This window comes from Taudactylus pleione, unplaced genomic scaffold (genome assembly GCF_031769625.1).
Source record: "Taudactylus pleione unplaced genomic scaffold, aTauple2 ptg002852l, whole genome shotgun sequence".
Taxonomy (NCBI): Eukaryota; Metazoa; Chordata; class Amphibia; order Anura; family Myobatrachidae; genus Taudactylus; species Taudactylus pleione.
Window position 1 is genome coordinate 93,951 of NW_028287224.1, and position 20,380 is coordinate 114,330.

Here is a 20,380-nt window from a genome sequence, read left to right on the forward strand (position 1 = left end):
AGCACATTACAGGGTATTAGAGGGAGGGGAGCAGAGTACGTGTGACGGGGCACTATGACATACAGCACATTACAGGGTATTAGAGGGAGGGGAGCAGAGTACGTGTGACGGGGCACTATGACATACAGCACATTACAGGGTATTAGAGGGAGGGGAGCAGAGTACGTGTGACGGGGCACTATGAAATACAGAGTATTAGAGGAAGGGGAGCAGCTCCATCATTACAATATACAGGACTTTATTCACAGAGTTATACAAAAGATATTCCTTATAAATACACAAGTTATTGTAACTACACATCAAGGTCATCGTCCGGATCCTCATCGTCTAGGTCATCGGTCGGGTCTGGATCATAGAAGATCTTTGCAGAAGCGATGGGAGGCTGCAGAAGGGACAATTTCCTGTAAGAAGAAACAGCCGCTCAATCATCAGTACAAAAGAAAGTCCTCAGATTTGGGGCTATTCCCTGTCAGTTCTCCACATATACCTATCAGGGGAGGGGGAGGAGGGTGTAATTGCCAGCGAGTCGCAGGCATAAGCGATTCTTCCCCATGGTGGTCTTGCCTGGTAAACGATTGCCACTTTATAACATGGGGCAGATCCCTGCTATTTGCAGGCTATTACATTTACCCCAGTCTAGCGATACAGGTGTACTGAAGGACGATCTACACATGATTCTGAGACAAGGCACGGAACTCCACTACCCTGCAGCACCTCCCGACGAAGCACAAGGGAGCGCCCCCAACCACCTACACTGTAATGTGAGCCTGCACCAGCCTAGAGGGAGATTACAGCCCGTACCGATCACCAATGTGCTGCAGGACGGCTATTACACACAATTATTTCCTGTTCCCATACACAGAGCATCGCACAACTCCAACCTACTTCCCCAAATCATTAGGCATCACACACATACCAACATTTCACAGCTATAAACACAAAGAATTTTAGCACATAAGAGCTGAAACAACGTAGCTAAATTAGCAACAAGAAGCAATAAAAACAACAGAACCTCTTACAAGCTGTAAACAAAATATTAGGAAAATGAGAGACATGTTAAGAACCTGGTTATCTCTTTTTTCGAAGTCAATAGGGTCCACAGGGTTGACCTTGGGGTATATCTGGATCCACGGGCACCCTAAGCTTTAGCTCCCAGGATGTACTGGGTATGGACTCCTCTATACCCCGCTCTCGGGCCACAGGCACCTCAGCTGGTAAGTAGCCAAAGCCAGAAGAGGAACAACAGAGAGAAGGAATACTGGAACACACAAGAACCATACTCACAGAAAAGGAGACGGAAAACCGGTGACTATACACAGCCCATATGAAGCCAGGTGCGTCAGGGCGGGTGCCCTGTGGACCCTATGGACTACGAAGAACGTTAACAAGGGTAAGTTCTTACCATAGCTCTCACGTTCTTCAGGGTCCATAGGGTTGACCTTGGGGATGTCCCAAAGCAGTCCAATTAAGGGCGGAAAGTGTTATTCTTCAACCACTTGAGTTCCACCGACTCTAGTGGTTCAAATGGAGGGCCTGAAGAACCACTGCCAAATCCCAAGGAGCCACTGGGGAACAAAGGGAGGCTGAATCCTGAGAGCACCTTGGAAAAAAGTGCAGATATCCGGTAGCGGAGCTATCCTTCACTGGAACCACACAGACAGTGCAGAAACATGCTTTTAAGGATGTCAGGCGTAGGCAGAGGTCCAAAGCAGACTGTAGGAATGCCAAAATCCTAGAAACATGAAACACTTGAGGATTGTAATTTCTCGTGCCACACCATTGAAAATATGTATGCCACACTCTGGTATCCTGGCTGAGGCAGGCTTGCGTGCCCGCAGCATCGTGCTTATGAAAGAGCTAGAGAAGCCCTTGGACCTTAAGATGGATAACTGAAGAGCCACGCCGTCAAAGACAGACGACCCAGATCCGGGTAAAGGCAGGGACCCTGAGACAACAGGTCCAGACTTAGAGGCAGTAGGAACTCTCGATGGAGAGACTCTGAAGATCTGAGTACCAAGGACGTCTGGGCCAAGCCGGAGCCACCAGCAGAATTGTGCTGCCTTCCTGCTTGAATTTCCGAAGAACTAGAAGAAGCAGGGATATCAGAGGGAATAGATACGCAAACTGGAAGGTCCACTTCACCGACAGAGCGTCCACCAAGCTTGCTTCGGCATCTCTTGTTCTGGACCCGTACACTGGCAACTTGTGATTGTGGGAGGCCCCATTTGTCCACAAGGAGTTGAATCACATTCTTCGTGAAGAGACCATTCCGCTTCCCAATTGAGGACTCCTGGAATGAACACTGCCGAAATGGCCGGAAGGTGGCACTCCGCCCGAGACAGGATGCGTGACACCTTGGTCATTGCTGCTCGACTGCGAGTGCCCCCTTGATGGTTGATGGACGCCACCGTGGTGGCGTTGCTGGACTGAACCTGCATGGCTTTTCCTTGAAGAACGTGACTTGACAACTGGAAGGCCCTGTACACGGCCCGAAGTTCCAGAATGTTGATTGGGAGAACTGCTTCTTCCGCTGTCCAATGGCCTTGAAGCGAATGTGGACCTGTCACTGCACCCCAACCCGAGACTGGCATCTGTTGTGAGCAGAACCCAGTCCAGGATCCAAAAAGGGTCGACCCCTGGTGAGATGAGATGTCTGAAGCCACCAAGACAGACAGGCGCACCTCCCGATACAACACCAGCATCTGAGTCCTGATCCGGTGTGGTAACCCGTTCCATTTGGATAGAATCAGCCCCTGCATGGGCCTGGAATGGAACTGGGCATATTCCACCATGTTGATCATGGACACCATGGACCCTAGAACCCGCATTGCCGAGTGAACCGACACCCAGCAACTGTGCACCCACAGTTGCAGGGAGATCTTTTCTGGGGTTAGAAAGATCCTCTGCTGATGAAAATCCAGAAGGGCACCCAAATGAACTATCCTCTGAGGGAATTAGGGAGGACCTTTTAGAATTTATCAGCCACCCATACACTTGCAGACAAGCAATCGTCAGGTGTAGATGTCGTAGAAGTACTTCCGGAGAGCTCGCCAGCAATAGGATGTCGATGAGATACGGCACAAGCCATATACCCTGACTGCGTAGATGGGCAGCCATAATCTTGGTAAATACCCTTGGAGCCGTGGAGAGGTCAAAGGGCAGCGCCAGAAACTGGAAGTGTTGCTGCAGTATAGCAAACCGCAGATACCGCTGGTGGGAAGGTGCTATGGGTACATGAAGGTAGGCGTCCTGAATGTCCAGTGAGACCATGTAGTCCCCAGGTTCCATAGCCAGAATGATGGAACGCAAAGTTTCCATCCTGAATTTGGGCACTCTGAGGAACTTGTTCAGAGACTTTAGATTGAGGATAGGCCAATGAGACCCATTGGGTTTCTGAACCAGAAAGAGTAGAATAGTAACCAGTCCCGCGCTGTGAAAGCGGAGTTGAAACAATGACCCCTGCTTTCAGCGACTCTATGGCTCCCTGAATCTTCAAACCCTTGGTCTCGTCCAGAGGAGGATTCGTGCAGAAAAACTGGTGGGGAGGTCTGTGACGAAAGGAGAGGATGTAACCCTGAGATACCACTTCTTTTACCCAAGCATCTGTGGTGGTATTGCACCAGCACTGGGTAAATTGAAGAAGTCAGCCTCCCACTCTGAGATCCCCCAGGGGGACGCCCGTCCCATCAGGCTGAGGATTTATCCTCCGTCTTGGAAGTAGGGCGTCTGGCGCTCCAGGCTTTTTTCTTAGGCTTAGGGGTTGACTTGGCCGCCGACTGTCTAGGAAAGGACTGACCTTTGGACTTCCCCTTAGAACGAAAGGAATGAAATGCAGAGGTCCAAGCCTTTGAAGGCGCAGCTGCTGATGGCAGAAAAGCTGACAAGACTTTGCCAGAGTGTCTGCAATTTTGTCCAGGTCTGGGCCAAACAATATCTCCCCATTCAAGGGCATGGGCCTCCAGGCCCTTTTTGGAATCAGCATCCGCCCTCCAGGAGCTTAATCACAAAGAGCGGCGAGCAGACACAGCTGCGGCTGAGACTCTGAAGGTCAGTAGACTGGCATCCAAAGCCGCCTCACCAATATAGGCGGCAGCATCTCTCATCTGGCCTACTAAAGCTCTCTGAGCCTCAGGAGCCTCCTCAGGGAAAGTATCCTCCAGCACATTGGCCCAGCTCTCAATGGTCTTAGCCACCCAGGAGATGGCCATGAACGAACGGGCCACAGCCCCTGAGAGAGGATAGAATGATTTCAAGCAAGTCTCCACTTTCCTGTCTGTGGAATCTTTCAGGTATGAAATGGACGGCTTAAGCAGTGTAGCACTCTTGATTAAACGAGTAACACGAGAATCTACCGCAGGCAGTGATTCCCACTTTTTGCAATGACCTGCAGGAAACGGATAACTGGAACCTAAAACTTTTTGCAGCTGAAACCTCTTACTAGGTGATTGACCAGCTGACAGACCACATGGCAGAGAGGAAAAACTGCCGTTACTTTTGCCTGTTTGAAATTCGGGTATTTGGATTTAGGGGCCGGAACGTCATCCTCTATGTCAAGAATGGATCGCAATGCCCTTACCAATCCCGGCACATTAATAGATTTCGGTTCCACCTCCCGGACAAAGGAATCCGAATCACATACCTCAGGCATTTCCCCAGCATCCGAAGAGGCGTCCGTGTCTGATTGTTGCGTAGACTGGGATGACATAACAGGGCGTTTAGACGCCTCTGAGGCTTTTCACTCCGTAGCATGGTCTGAAAGGCCGAAGATGAGGCCCCAAACTCAGGACTGAACTAAAGAACACATCCTCCCAAGGTGACTGACCAGCTTGCGGAAGTCCCTGGAAGGGAATGACAGACTGTTCAGTCACTGGAGACTGCATATAGAACGTTAACCCCTGATAGGGCGTAACAGTCTGAGGCCCTGCGAGGGAGGATGGCTGTTTGTGGTAACCCCATAAGGCCCGCCGCCGGTCTGTCCCCAGAGACCGGAGTCAGACTGCATTTATACGCGTAACCCACGACCTTACCTGTCCCCGTACACCCGGCAGCAGTCCGGGGAGCCCGCAGAGTCCGGCTAGCACAGACTCTGGGGTGCTGCCGAGATCCCCAGATCTGTACTGGCGTTGCGGTGCTGGCCAGGTGATGGAGCAGCAGCTTGGACGTCCTATGGACAGTCTGATGCTGCCTGCTCTGAAGAGTTTAAAAGTAAAGTAAATTAAAACTCTTAAAAATAAAAAGTAGTTTAGAGGCTGCTAATCAGCCCCCTGCGCAAACAGTGACCTGACTTTGGCCGGGCACCAACTTAAACTGAGGTGCCTGTGGCTCGGGGGCGGGGTATAGAGGAGGATGGACCCAGTGCATCCTGGGAGCAGCAAAGCTTTAACTGCGTAGTGCCCGTGGATCCAGATCCAGCTATACCCCAAGGTCAACCCTGTGGACCCCCTATGGAACCTGAAGAAATATAGTTTTCCAAAAAATAAACCCCTTTGAAAAATGCCTCTACATCTACAAGGATACCGATACATTACAATCATATATGGGAGGGGATAGAGGTCACAGTGAGGGAGGAGTGATATATGGGTGAGGATAGAGGTCACAGTGATGGAGGAGTGATATATGGGTGAGGATAGAGGTCACAGTGATGGAGGAGTGATATATGGGTGAGGATAGAGGTCACAGTGATGGAGGAGTGATATATGGGAGGGGATAGAGGTCACAGTGATGGAGGAGTGATATATGGGTGGGGATAGAGGTCACAGTGATGGAGGAGTGATATATGGGTGAGGATAGAGGTCACAGTGATGGAGGAGTGATATATGGGTAGGGATAGAGGTCACAGTGATGGAGGAGTGATATATGGGTAGGGATAGAGGTCACAGTGATGGAGGAGTGATATATGGGTGGGGATAGAAGTCACAGTGATGGAGGAGTGATATATGGGTGAGGATAGAGGTCACAGTGATGGAGGAGTGATATATGGGTGAGGATAGAGGTCACAGTGATGGAGGAGTGATATATGGGTGAGGATAGAGGTCACAGTGATGGAGGGGTGATATATGGGTGGGGATAGAGGTCACAGTGATGGAGGAGTGATATATGGGTGGGGATAGAGGTCACAGTGAGGGAGGAGTGATATATGGGTGGGGATAGAGGTCACAGTGAGGGAGGAGTGATATATGGGTGAGGATAGAGGTCACAGTGAGGGAGGAGTGATATATGGGTGAGGATAGAGGTCACAGTGAGAAGGAGTGATATATGGGTGAGGATAGAGGTCACAGTGAGGGAGGAGTGATATATGGGTGGGGATAGAGGTCACAGTGAGTGAGGAGTGATATATGGGTGAGGATAGAGGTCACAGTGATGGAGGAGTGATATATGGGTGAGGATAGAAGTCACAGTGAGTGAGGAGTGATATATGGGTGAGGATAGAGGTCACAGTGATGGAGGAGTGATATATGGGTGGGGATAGAGGTCACAGTGATGGAGGAGTGATATATGGGTGAGGATAGAGGTCACAGTGATGGAGGAGTGATATATGGGTGAGGATAGAGGTCACAGTGATGGAGGAGTGATATATGGGTAGGGATAGAGGTCACAGTGATGGAGGAGTGATATATGGGTGAGGATAGAGGTCACAGTGATGGAGGAGTGATATATGGGTGAGGATAGAGGTCACAGTGATGGAGGAGTGATATATGGGAGGGGATAGAGGTCACAGTGATGGAGGAGTGATATATGGGTAGGGATAGAGGTCACAGTGAGGGAGGAGTGATATATGGGTGGGGATAGAGGTCACAGTGAGGGAGGAGTGATATATGGGTGAGGATAGAGGTCACAGTGATGGAGGAGTGATATATGGGTGAGGATAGAGGTCACAGTGATGGAGGAGTGATATATGGGTGAGGATAGAGGTCACAGTGATGGAGGAGTGATATATGGGTGAGGATAGAGGTCACAGTGATGGAGGAGTGATATATGGGTGAGGATAGAGGTCACAGTGATGGAGGAGTGATATATGGGTAGGGATAGAGGTCACAGTGATGGAGGAGTGATATATGGGTGAGGATAGAGGTCACAGTGATGGAGGAGTGATATATGGGTGAGGATAGAGGTCACAGTGATGGAGGAGTGATATATGGGAGGGGATAGAGGTCATAGTGAGGGAGGAGTGATATATGGGTGAGGATAGAGGTCACAGTGAGGGAGGAGTGATATATGGGTGAGGATAGAGGTCACAGTGAGGGAGGAGTGATATATGGGAGGGGATAGAGGTCACAGTGAGGGAGGAGTGATATATGGGTGAGGATAGAGGTCACAGTGATGGAGGAGTGATATATGGGTGAGGATAGAGGTCACAGTGATGGAGGAGTGATATATGGGTGAGGATAGAGGTCACAGTGATGGAGGAGTGATATATGGGTGGGGATAGAGGTCACAGTGATGGAGGAGTGATATATGGGTAGGGATAGAGGTCACAGTGATGGAGGAGTGATATATGGGTAGGGATAGAGGTCACAGTGATGGAGGAGTGATATATGGGTGGGGATAGAAGTCACAGTGATGGAGGAGTGATATATGGGTGGGGATAGAGGTCACAGTGATGGAGGAGTGATATATGGGTGGGGATAGAGGTCACAGTGAGGGAGGAGTGATATATGGGTAGGGATAGAGGTCACAGTGATGGAGGAGTGATATATGGGTGGGGATAGAGGTCACAGTGATGGAGGAGTGATATATGGGTGAGGATAGAGGTCACAGTGATGGAGGAGTGATATATGGGTGGGGATAGAGGTCACAGTGAGGAAGGAGTGATATATGGGTAGGGATAGAGGTCACAGTGATGGAGGAGTGATATATGGGTGGGGATAGAGGTCACAGTGATGGAGGAGTGATATATGGGTGAGGATAGAGGTCACAGTGATGGAGGAGTGATATATGGGTGAGGATAGAGGTCACAGTGATGGAGGAGTGATATATGGGTGAGGATAGAGGTCACAGTGATGGAGGAGTGATATATGGGTGGGGATAGAGGTCACAGTGAGGGAGGAGTGATATATGGGTAGGGATAGAGGTCACAGTGATGGAGGAGTGATATATGGGTAGGGATAGAGGTCACAGTGATGGAGGAGTGATATATGGGTAGGGATAGAGGTCACAGTGATGGAGGAGTGATATATGGGTGGGGATAGAAGTCACAGTGATGGAGGAGTGATATATGGGTGAGGATAGAGGTCACAGTGATGGAGGAGTGATATATGGGTGAGGATAGAGGTCACAGTGATGGAGGAGTGATATATGGGTGAGGATAGAGGTCACAGTGATGGAGGAGTGATATATGGGTGAGGATAGAGGTCACAGTGATGGAGGAGTGATATATGGGTGAGGATAGAGGTCACAGTGATGGAGGAGTGATATATGGGTGGGGATAGAGGTCACAGTGATGGAGGAGTGATATATGGGTGAGGATAGAAGTCACAGTGAGTGAGGAGTGATATATGGGTGAGGATAGAGGTCACAGTGAGGGAGGAGTGATATATGGGTGAGGATAGAGGTCACAGTGAGGGAGGAGTGATATATGGGTGGGGATAGAGGTCACAGTGAGTGAGGAGTGATATATGGGTGAGGATAGAGGTCACAGTGATGGAGGAGTGATATATGGGTGAGGATAGAAGTCACAGTGAGTGAGGAGTGATATATGGGTGAGGATAGAGGTCACAGTGATGGAGGAGTGATATATGGGTGGGGATAGAGGGCACAGTGATGGAGGAGTGATATATGGGTGAGGATAGAGGTCACAGTGATGGAGGAGTGATATATGGGAGGGGATAGAGGTCATAGTGAGGGAGGAGTGATATATGGGTGAGGATAGAGGTCACAGTGATGGAGGAGTGATATATGGGTGAGGATAGAGGTCACAGTGAGGGAGGAGTGATATATGGGTGAGGATAGAGGTCACAGTGATGGAGGAGTGATATATGGGTGGGGATAGAGGTCACAGTGAGTGAGGAGTGATATATGGGTGAGGATAGAGGTCACAGTGATGGAGGAGTGATATATGGGTGAGGATAGAGGTCACAGTGATGGAGGAGTGATATATGGGTGAGGATAGAGGTCACAGTGATGGAGGAGTGATATATGGGTGAGGATAGAGGTCACAGTGATGGAGGAGTGATATATGGGTGAGGATAGAGGTCACAGTGATGGAGGAGTGATATATGGGTGGGGATAGAGGTCACAGTGAGGGAGGAGTGATATATGGGTAGGGATAGAGGTCACAGTGATGGAGGAGTGATATATGGGTAGGGATAGAGGTCACAGTGATGGAGGAGTGATATATGGGTAGGGATAGAGGTCACAGTGATGGAGGAGTGATATATGGGTAGGGATAGAGGTCACAGTGATGGAGGAGTGATATATGGGTGGGGATAGAAGTCACAGTGATGGAGGAGTGATATATGGGTGAGGATAGAGGTCACAGTGATGGAGGAGTGATATATGGGTGAGGATAGAGGTCACAGTGATGGAGGAGTGATATATGGGTGAGGATAGAGGTCACAGTGATGGAGGAGTGATATATGGGTGAGGATAGAGGTCACAGTGATGGAGGAGTGATATATGGGTGAGGATAGAGGTCACAGTGATGGAGGAGTGATATATGGGTGGGGATAGAGGTCACAGTGATGGAGGAGTGATATATGGGTGGGGATAGAAGTCACAGTGATGGAGGAGTGATATATGGGTGAGGATAGAGGTCACAGTGAGGGAGGAGTGATATATGGGTGGGGATAGAGGTCACAGTGATGGAGGAGTGATATATGGGTGAGGATAGAGGTCACAGTGATGGAGGAGTGATATATGGGTGAGGATAGAGGTCACAGTGATGGAGGAGTGATATATGGGTGAGGATAGAGGTCACAGTGATGGAGGAGTGATATATGGGTGGGGATAGAGGTCACAGTGATGGAGGAGTGATATATGGGTAGGGATAGAGGTCACAGTGATGGAGGAGTGATATATGGGTAGGGATAGAGGTCACAGTGATTGAGGAGTGATATATGGGTGGGGATAGAAGTCACAGTGATGGAGGAGTGATATATGGGTGGGGATAGAGGTCACAGTGATGGAGGAGTGATATATGGGTGGGGATAGAGGTCACAGTGAGGGAGGAGTGATATATGGGTAGGGATAGAGGTCACAGTGATGGAGGAGTGATATATGGGTGGGGATAGAGGTCACAGTGATGGAGGAGTGATATATGGGTGAGGATAGAGGTCACAGTGATGGAGGAGTGATATATGGGTGGGGATAGAGGTCACAGTGAGGGAGGAGTGATATATGGGTAGGGATAGAGGTCACAGTGATGGAGGAGTGATATATGGGTGGGGATAGAGGTCACAGTGATGGAGGAGTGATATATGGGTGAGGATAGAGGTCACAGTGATGGAGGAGTGATATATGGGTGAGGATAGAGGTCACAGTGATGGAGGAGTGATATATGGGTGAGGATAGAGGTCACAGTGATGGAGGAGTGATATATGGGTGGGGATAGAGGTCACAGTGAGGGAGGAGTGATATATGGGTGGGGATAGAGGTCACAGTGATGGAGGAGTGATATATGGGTAGGGATAGAGGTCACAGTGATGGAGGAGTGATATATGGGTGAGGATAGAGGTCACAGTGAGTGAGGAGTGATATATGGGTGAGGATAGAGGTCACAGTGATGAAGGAGTGATATATGGGTGAGGATAGAGGTCACAGTGATGGAGGAGTGATATATGGGTGGGGATAGAGGTCACAGTGAGGGAGGAGTGATATATGGGTAGGGATAGAGGTCACAGTGATGGAGGAGTGATATATGGGTGGGGATAGAGGTCACAGTGATGGAGGAGTGATATATGGGTGAGGATAGAGGTCACAGTGATGGAGGAGTGATATATGGGTGAGGATAGAGGTCACAGTGATGGAGGAGTGATATATGGGTGAGGATAGAGGTCACAGTGATGGAGGAGTGATATATGGGTGGGGATAGAGGTCACAGTGAGGGAGGAGTGATATATGGGTAGGGATAGAGGTCACAGTGATGGAGGAGTGATATATGGGTGAGGATAGAGGTCACAGTGATGGAGGAGTGATATATGGGTGAGGATAGAGGTCACAGTGAGTGAGGAGTGATATATGGGTGAGGATATAGGTCACAGTGATGGAGGAGTGATATATGGGTGAGGATAGAGGTCACAGTGATGGAGGAGTGATATATGGGAGGGGATAGAGGTCATAGTGAGGGAGGGAGTGATATATGGGTGAGGATAGAGGTCACAGTGATGGAGGAGTGATATATGGGTGAGGATAGAGGTCACAGTGATGGAGGAGTGATATATGGGTGAGGATAGAGGTCACAGTGATGGAGGAGTGATATATGGGTGGGGATAGAGGTCACAGTGATGGAGGAGTGATATATGGGTAGGGATAGAGGTCACAGTGATGGAGGAGTGATATATGGGTAGGGATAGAGGTCACAGTGATGGAGGAGTGATATATGGGTGGGGATAGAAGTCACAGTGATGGAGGAGTGATATATGGGTGGGGATAGAGGTCACAGTGATGGAGGAGTGATATATGGGTGGGGATAGAGGTCACAGTGAGGGAGGAGTGATATATGGGTAGGGATAGAGGTCACAGTGATGGAGGAGTGATATATGGGTGGGGATAGAGGTCACAGTGATGGAGGAGTGATATATGGGTGAGGATAGAGGTCACAGTGATGGAGGAGTGATATATGGGTGAGGATAGAGGTCACAGTGATGGAGGAGTGATATATGGGTGGGGAGAGAGGTCACAGTGAGGGAGGAGTGATATATGGGTAGGGATAGAGGTCACAGTGATGGAGGAGTGATATATGGGTGGGGATAGAGGTCACAGTGATGGAGGAGTGATATATGGGTGAGGATAGAGGTCACAGTGATGGAGGAGTGATATATGGGTGAGGATAGAGGTCACAGTGATGGAGGAGTGATATATGGGTGAGGATAGAGGTCACAGTGATGGAGGAGTGATATATGGGTGGGGATAGAGGTCACAGTGAGGGAGGAGTGATATATGGGTAGGGATAGAGGTCACAGTGATGGAGGAGTGATATATGGGTAGGGATAGAGGTCACAGTGATGGAGGAGTGATATATGGGTAGGGATAGAGGTCACAGTGATGGAGGAGTGATATATGGGTGGGGATAGAAGTCACAGTGATGGAGGAGTGATATATGGGTGAGGATAGAGGTCACAGTGATGGAGGAGTGATATATGGGTGAGGATAGAGGTCACAGTGATGGAGGAGTGATATATGGGTGAGGATAGAGGTCACAGTGATGGAGGAGTGATATATGGGTGAGGATAGAGGTCACAGTGATGGAGGAGTGATATATGGGTGAGGATAGAGGTCACAGTGATGGAGGAGTGATATATGGGTGGGGATAGAGGTCACAGTGATGGAGGAGTGATATATGGGTGGGGATAGAAGTCACAGTGATGGAGGAGTGATATATGGGTGAGGATAGAGGTCACAGTGAGGGAGGAGTGATATATGGGTGGGGATAGAGGTCACAGTGATGGAGGAGTGATATATGGGTGAGGGATAGAGGTCACAGTGAGGGAGGAGTGATATATGGGTGAGGATAGAGGTCACAGTGAGTGAGGAGTGATATATGGGTGGGGATAGAGGTCACAGTGATGGAGGAGTGATATATGGGTGGGGATAGAGGTCACAGTGAGGGAGGAGTGATATATGGGTGGGGATAGAGGTCACAGTGATGGAGGAGTGATATATGGGTGGGGATAGAGGTCACAGTGAGGGAGGAGTGATATGTGGGTAGGGATAGAGGTCACAGTGAGGGAGGAGTGATATATGGGTGGGGATAGAGGTCACAGTGATGGAGGAGTGATATATGGGTGGGGATAGAGGTCACAGTGATGGAGGAGTGATATATGGGTGGGGATAGAGGTCACAGTGATGGAGGAGTGATATATGGGTGGGGATAGAGGTCACAGTGATGGAGGAGTGATATATGGGTGGGGATAGAGGTCACAGTGAGGGAGGAGTGATATATGGGTGGGGATAGAGGTCACAGTGATGGAGGAGTGATATATGGGTGGGGATAGAGGTCACAGTGAGGGAGGAGTGATATATGGGTGGGGATAGAGGTCACAGTGAGGGAGGAGTGATATATGGGTGAGGATAGAGGTCACAGTGATGGAGGAGTGATATATGGGTGGGGATAGAGGTCACAGTGATGGAGGAGTGATATATGGGAGGGGATAGAGGTCACAGTGATGGAGGAGTGATATATGGGTGGGGATAGAAGTCACAGTGATGGAGGAGTGATATATGGGTAGGGATAGAGGTCACAGTGATGGAGGAGTGATATATGGGTAGGGATAGAGGTCACAGTGATGGAGGAGTGATATATGGGTGGGGATAGAAGTCACAGTGATGGAGGAGTGATATATGGGTGAGGATAGAGGTCACAGTGATGGAGGAGTGATATATGGGTGAGGATAGAGGTCACAGTGATGGAGGAGTGATATATGGGTGAGGATAGAGGTCACAGTGATGGAGGAGTGATATATGGGTGAGGATAGAGGTCACAGTGATGGAGGAGTGATATATGGGTGAGGATAGAGGTCACAGTGATGGAGGAGTGATATATGGGTGGGGATAGAGGTCACAGTGATGGAGGAGTGATATATGGGTGGGGATAGAAGTCACAGTGATGGAGGAGTGATATATGGGTGAGGATAGAGGTCACAGTGAGGGAGGAGTGATATATGGGTGGGGATAGAGGTCACAGTGATGGAGGAGTGATATATGGGTGAGGATAGAGGTCACAGTGATGGAGGAGTGATATATGGGTGAGGATAGAGGTCACAGTGAGTGAGGAGTGATATATGGGTGGGGATAGAGGTCACAGTGATGGAGGAGTGATATATGGGTGGGGATAGAGGTCACAGTGAGGGAGGAGTGATATATGGGTGGGGATAGAGGTCACAGTGATGGAGGAGTGATATATGGGTGGGGATAGAGGTCATAGTGAGGGAGGAGTGATATATGGGTAGGGATAGAGGTCACAGTGAGGGAGGAGTGATATATGGGTGGGGATAGAGGTCACAGTGATGGAGAAGTGATATATGGGTGGGGATAGAGGTCACAGTGATGGAGGAGTGATATATGGGTGGGGATAGAGGTCACAGTGATGGAGGAGTGATATATGGGTGGGGATAGAGGTCACAGTGATGGAGGAGTGATATATGGGTGGGGATAGAGGTCACAGTGAGGGAGGAGTGATATATGGGTGGGGATAGAGGTCACAGTGATGGAGGAGTGATATATGGGTGGGGATAGAGGTCACAGTGATGGAGGAGTGATATATGGGTGGGGATAGAGGTCACAGTGAGGGAGGAGTGATATATGGGTGAGGATAGAGGTCACAGTGATGGAGGAGTGATATATGGGTGGGGATAGAGGTCACAGTGATGGAGGAGTGATATATGGGAGGGGATAGAGGTCACAGTGATGGAGGAGTGATATATGGGTGGGGATAGAGGTCACAGTGATGGAGGAGTGATATATGGGTGAGGATAGAGGTCACAGTGATGGAGGAGTGATATATGGGTGAGGATAGAGGTCACAGTGAGGGAGGAGTGATATATGGGTGAGGATAGAGGTCACAGTGAGTGAGGAGTGATATATGGGTGGGGATAGAGGTCACAGTGATGGAGGAGTGATATATGGGTGAGGATAGAGGTCACAGTGATGGAGGAGTGATATATGGGTGAGGATAGAGGTCACAGTGAGGGAGGAGTGATATATGGGTGGGGATAGAGGTCACAGTGATGGAGGAGTGATATATGGGTGGGGATAGAGGTCACAGTGATGGAGGAGTGATATATGGGTGGGGATAGAGGTCACAGTGATGGAGGAGTGATATATGGGTGAGGATAGAGGTCACAGTGAGGGAGGAGTGATATATGGGTGGGGATAGAGGTCACAGTGATGGAGGAGTGATATATGGGTGGGGATAGAGGTCACAGTGATGGAGGAGTGATATATGGGTAGGGATAGAGGTCACAGTGATGGAGGAGTGATATATGGGTAGGGATAGAGGTCACAGTGAGGGAGGAGTGATATATGGGTGAGGATAGAGGTCACAGTGATGGAGGAGTGATATATGGGTGGGGATAGAGGTCACAGTGAGGGAGGAGTGATATATGGGTGAGGATAGAGGTCACAGTGATGGAGGAGTGATATATGGGTGAGGATAGAGGTCACAGTGATGGAGGAGTGATATATGGGTGAGGATAGAGGTCACAGTGAGTGAGGAGTGATATATGGGTGGGGATAGAGGTCACAGTGATGGAGGAGTGATATATGGGTGAGGATAGAGGTCACAGTGATGGAGGAGTGATATATGGGTGGGGATAGAGGTCACAGTGATGGAGGAGTGATATATGGGTGGGGATAGAGGTCACAGTGATGGAGGAGTGATATATGGGTGGGGATAGAGGTCACAGTGAGGGAGGAGTGATATATGGGTGGGGATAGAGGTCACAGTGAGGGAGGAGTGATATATGGGTGGGGATAGAGGTCACAGTGATGGAGGAGTGATATATGGGTGGGGATAGAGGTCACAGTGATGGAGGAGTGATATATGGGTGGGGATAGAGGTCACAGTGAGGGAGGAGTGATATATGGGTAGGGATAGAGGTCACAGTGATGGAGGAGTGATATATGGGTGGGGATAGAGGTCACAGTGATGGAGGAGTGATATATGGGTGGGGATAGAGGTCACAGTGATGGAGGAGTGATATATGGGTGGGGATAGAGGTCACAGTGATGGAGGAGTGATATATGGGTGGGGATAGAGGTCACAGTGATGGAGGAGTGATATATGGGTGGGGATAGAGGTCACAGTGATGGAGGAGTGATATATGGGTGAGGATAGAGGTCACAGTGATGGAGGAGTGATATATGGGTGAGGACAGAGGTCACAGTGAGGGAGGAGTGATATATGGGTGGGGATAGAGGTCACAGTGATGGAGGAGTGATATATGGGTGGGGATAGAGGTCACAGTGATGGAGGAGTGATATATGGGTGGGGATAGAGGTCACAGTGATGGAGGAGTGATATATGGGTGGGGATAGAGGTCACAGTGATGGAGGAGTGATATATGGGTGGGGATAGAGGTCACAGTGAGGGAGGAGTGATATATGGGTGGGGATAGAGGTCACAGTGATGGAGGAGTGATATATGGGTGGGGATAGAAGTCACAGTGATGGAGGAGTGATATATGGGTGGGGATAGAGGTCACAGTGAGGGAGGAGTGATATATGGGTGGGGATAGAGGTCACAGTGAGGGAGGAGTGATATATGGGTGGGGATAGAGGTCACAGTGATGGAGGAGTGATATATGGGTGGGGATAGAGGTCACAGTGATGGAGGAGTGATATATGGGTGGGGATAGAGGTCACAGTGAGGGAGGAGTGATATATGGGTGAGGATAGAGGTCACAGTGATGGAGGAGTGATATATGGGTGAGGATAGAGGTCACAGTGATGGAGGAGTGATATATGGGTGGGGATAGAGGTCACAGTGATGGAGGAGTGATATATGGGTAGGGATAGAGGTCACAGTGAGGGAGGAGTGATATATGGGTGAGGATAGAGGTCACAGTGATGGAGGAGTGATATATGGGTGAGGATAGAGGTCACAGTGAGGGAGGAGTGATATATGGGTGGGGATAGAAGTCACAGTGATGGAGGAGTGATATATGGGTGAGGATAGAGGTCACAGTGATGGAGGAGTGATATATGGGTGGGGATAGAGGTCACAGTGAGTGAGGAGTGATATATGGGTGAGGATAGAGGTCACAGTGAGTGAGGAGTGATATATGGGTGAGGATAGAGGTCACAGTGATGGAGGAGTGATATATGGGTGGGGATAGAGGTCACAGTGAGTGAGGAGTGATATATGGGTGGGGATAGAGGTCACAGTGATGGAGGAGTGATATATGGGTGAGGATAGAGGTCACAGTGATGGAGGAGTGATATATGGGTGGGGATAGAGGTCACAGTGATGGAGGAGTGATATATGGGTGGGGATAGAGGTCACAGTGATGGAGGAGTGATATATGGGTGGGGATAGAGGTCACAGTGATGGAGGAGTGATATATGGGTGGGGATAGAGGTCACAGTGAGGGAGGAGTGATATATGGGTGGGGATAGAGGTCACAGTGATGGAGGAGTGATATATGGGTGGGGATAGAGGTCACAGTGATGGAGGAGTGATATATGGGTGGGGATAGAGGTCACAGTGAGGGAGGAGTGATATATGGGTGAGGATAGAGGTCACAGTGATGGAGGAGTGATATATGGGTGAGGATAGAGGTCACAGTGATGGAGGAGTGATATATGGGTGGGGATAGAGGTCACAGTGATGGAGGAGTGATATATGGGTAGGGATAGAGGTCACAGTGAGGGAGGAGTGATATATGGGTGAGGATAGAGGTCACAGTGATGGAGGAGTGATATATGGGTGAGGATAGAGGTCACAGTGAGGGAGGAGTGATATATGGGTGGGGATAGAAGTCACAGTGATGGAGGAGTGATATATGGGTGAGGATAGAGGTCACAGTGATGGAGGAGTGATATATGGGTGGGGATAGAGGTCACAGTGAGTGAGGAGTGATATATGGGTGAGGATAGAGGTCACAGTGAGTGAGGAGTGATATATGGGTGAGGATAGAGGTCACAGTGATGGAGGAGTGATATATGGGTGGGGATAGAGGTCACAGTGAGTGAGGAGTGATATATGGGTGGGGATAGAGGTCACAGTGATGGAGGAGTGATATATGGGTGAGGATAGAGGTCACAGTGATGGAGGAGTGATATATGGGTGGGGATAGAGGTCACAGTGATGGAGGAGTGATATATGGGTGGGGATAGAGGTCACAGTGAGGGAGGAGTGATATATGGGTGGGGATAGAAGTCACAGTGATGGAGGAGTGATATATGGGTGGGGATAGAGGTCACAGTGATGGAGGAGTGATATATGGGTGAGGATAGAGGTCACAGTGAGGGAGGAGTGATATATGGGTGGGGATAGAGGTCACAGTGAGTGAGGAGTGATATATGGGTGAGGATAGAGGTCACAGTGAGTGAGGAGTGATATATGGGTGGGCATAGAGGTCACAGTGATGGAGGAGTGATATATGGGTGAGGATAGAGGTCACAGTGATGGAGGAGTGATATATGGGTGGGGATAGAGGTCACAGTGAGGGAGGAGTGATATATGGGTGGGGATAGAGGTCACAGTGATGGAGGAGTGATATATGGGTGGGGATAGAAGTCACAGTGATGGAGGAGTGATATATGGGTGGGGATAGAGGTCACAGTGATGGAGGAGTGATATATGGGTGAGGATAGAGGTCACAGTGAGGGAGGAGTGATATATGGGTGAGGATAGAGGTCACAGTGATGGAGGAGTGATATATGGGTGGGGATAGAGGTCACAGTGAGGGAGGAGTGATATATGGGTGGGGATAGAGGTCACAGTGATGGAGGAGTGATATATGGGTGGGGATAGAGGTCACAGTGATGGAGGAGTGATATATGGGTGGGGATAGAGGTCACAGTGATGGAGGAGTGATATATGGGTGGGGATAGAGGTCACAGTGAGGGAGGAGTGATATATGGGTAGGGATAGAGGTCACAGTGAGGGAGGAGTGATATATGGGTGGGGATAGAGGTCACAGTGAGGGAGGAGTGATATATGGGTGGGGATAGAGGTCACAGTGAGGGAGGAGTGATATATGGGTGGGGATAGAAGTCACAGTGATGGAGGAGTGATATATGGGTGGGGATAGAGGTCACAGTGAGGGAGGAGTGATATATGGGTAGGGATAGAGGTCACAGTGATGGAGGAGTGATATATGGGTGGGGATAGAGGTCACAGTGAGGGAGGAGTGATATATGGGTGAGGATAGAGGTCACAGTGATGGAGGAGTGATATATGGGTGGGGATAGAGGTCACAGTGATGGAGGAGTGATATATGGGTGAGGATTGAGGTCACAGTGATGGAGGAGTGATATATGGGTGGGGATAGAGGTCACAGTGAGGGAGGAGTGATATATGGGTGAGGATAGAGGTCACAGTGATGGAGGAGTGATATATGGGTGGGGATAGAGGTCACAGTGATGGAGGAGTGATATATGGGTGAGGATAGAGGTCACAGTGAGTGAGGAGTGATATATGGGTGGGGATAGAGGTCACAGTGATGGAGGAGTGATATATGGGTGGGGATAGAGGTCACAGTGATGGAGGAGTGATATATGGGTGAGGATAGAGGTCACAGTGATGGAGGAGTGATATATGGGTGGGGATAGAGGTCACAGTGATGGAGGAGTGATATATGGGTGGGGATAGAGGAGTGATATATGGTTACGGCCCCTGGTCGTGTAGGTAACCAAGGCGCACACTGAGTGAGTGGTGGTGGAATCAGGGGGGTGTATGTACAGCTCCCCCCATCTTGGTGACCCTGCCTGTATAATGGACACATTCTCCTTACTTAGTGTTAGTAAATGTATAGGGTAAGATTGCAGATTCCTTCAGTTCCCATTCTGCCTCTGACAGACGAGGATTAAATGTCAGATTCTCTGTGGGATCCACCTTGAACGGGAGAAGAAGAAAATGATTAGTTACAGTACAAGCACCATCCTCTCTCTGCAGAGCATTGCATGTACAGATCGTCACTCTTTAGTTGTAAGATTTCCCAACTACTGACCCCAACAGTACATGTTTTCCAGCTCTCCTCACAGAATCATGAGTGAAGTAATTAGTACAACCTGACCTTGTACAGAGAATGGAGAAGAGGCAGCGTTAGAGCTACCGGAGGACTGAGATGGGACATACTGCCTTATCCTTTCACCGCCCACATCAATATCCCTACAGTATATACCTATATTTACTGCTCTAGGCAAGAAATAGTGACCCCACTCAGTACAGCCAGAACCGTCATTTCCCCCAACAGTCTCACCTCAGTAATGCCCCCTATAGGCAGAGGAGACCCCTACACACACTGCTCCCTGTTATATCACATTCTTCCATAGGACCCCACTAGCAGTATACAGCAGTCCCTGGTCCTGTCTCACCTCAGTAATGTCCCTATAGGCAGAGGAGACCCCTACACACACTGCTCCCTGTTATATCACATTCTTCCATGGGACCCCACTAGCAGTATACAGCAGTCCCTGGTCCTGTCTCACCTCAGTAATGTCCCTATAGGCAGAGGAGACCCCTACACACACTGCTCCCTGTTATATCACATTCTTCCAT

The 20,380-nt window shown here is 49.4% G+C and overlaps 1 long non-coding RNA gene across 1 annotated transcript; it reads right to left on the reverse strand.

Moving 5' to 3' along the window:
* Positions 1-221: 221 nt before the first annotated feature.
* Positions 222-19,710, reverse strand: LOC148431110 (uncharacterized). Its single transcript, XR_015877254.1, has 2 exons — positions 19,614-19,710; positions 222-401 (listed from the first exon to the last, which is right to left on the reverse strand). It is a non-coding gene; the product is annotated as an uncharacterized LOC148431110 (long non-coding RNA).
* Positions 19,711-20,380: the final 670 nt, after the last annotated feature.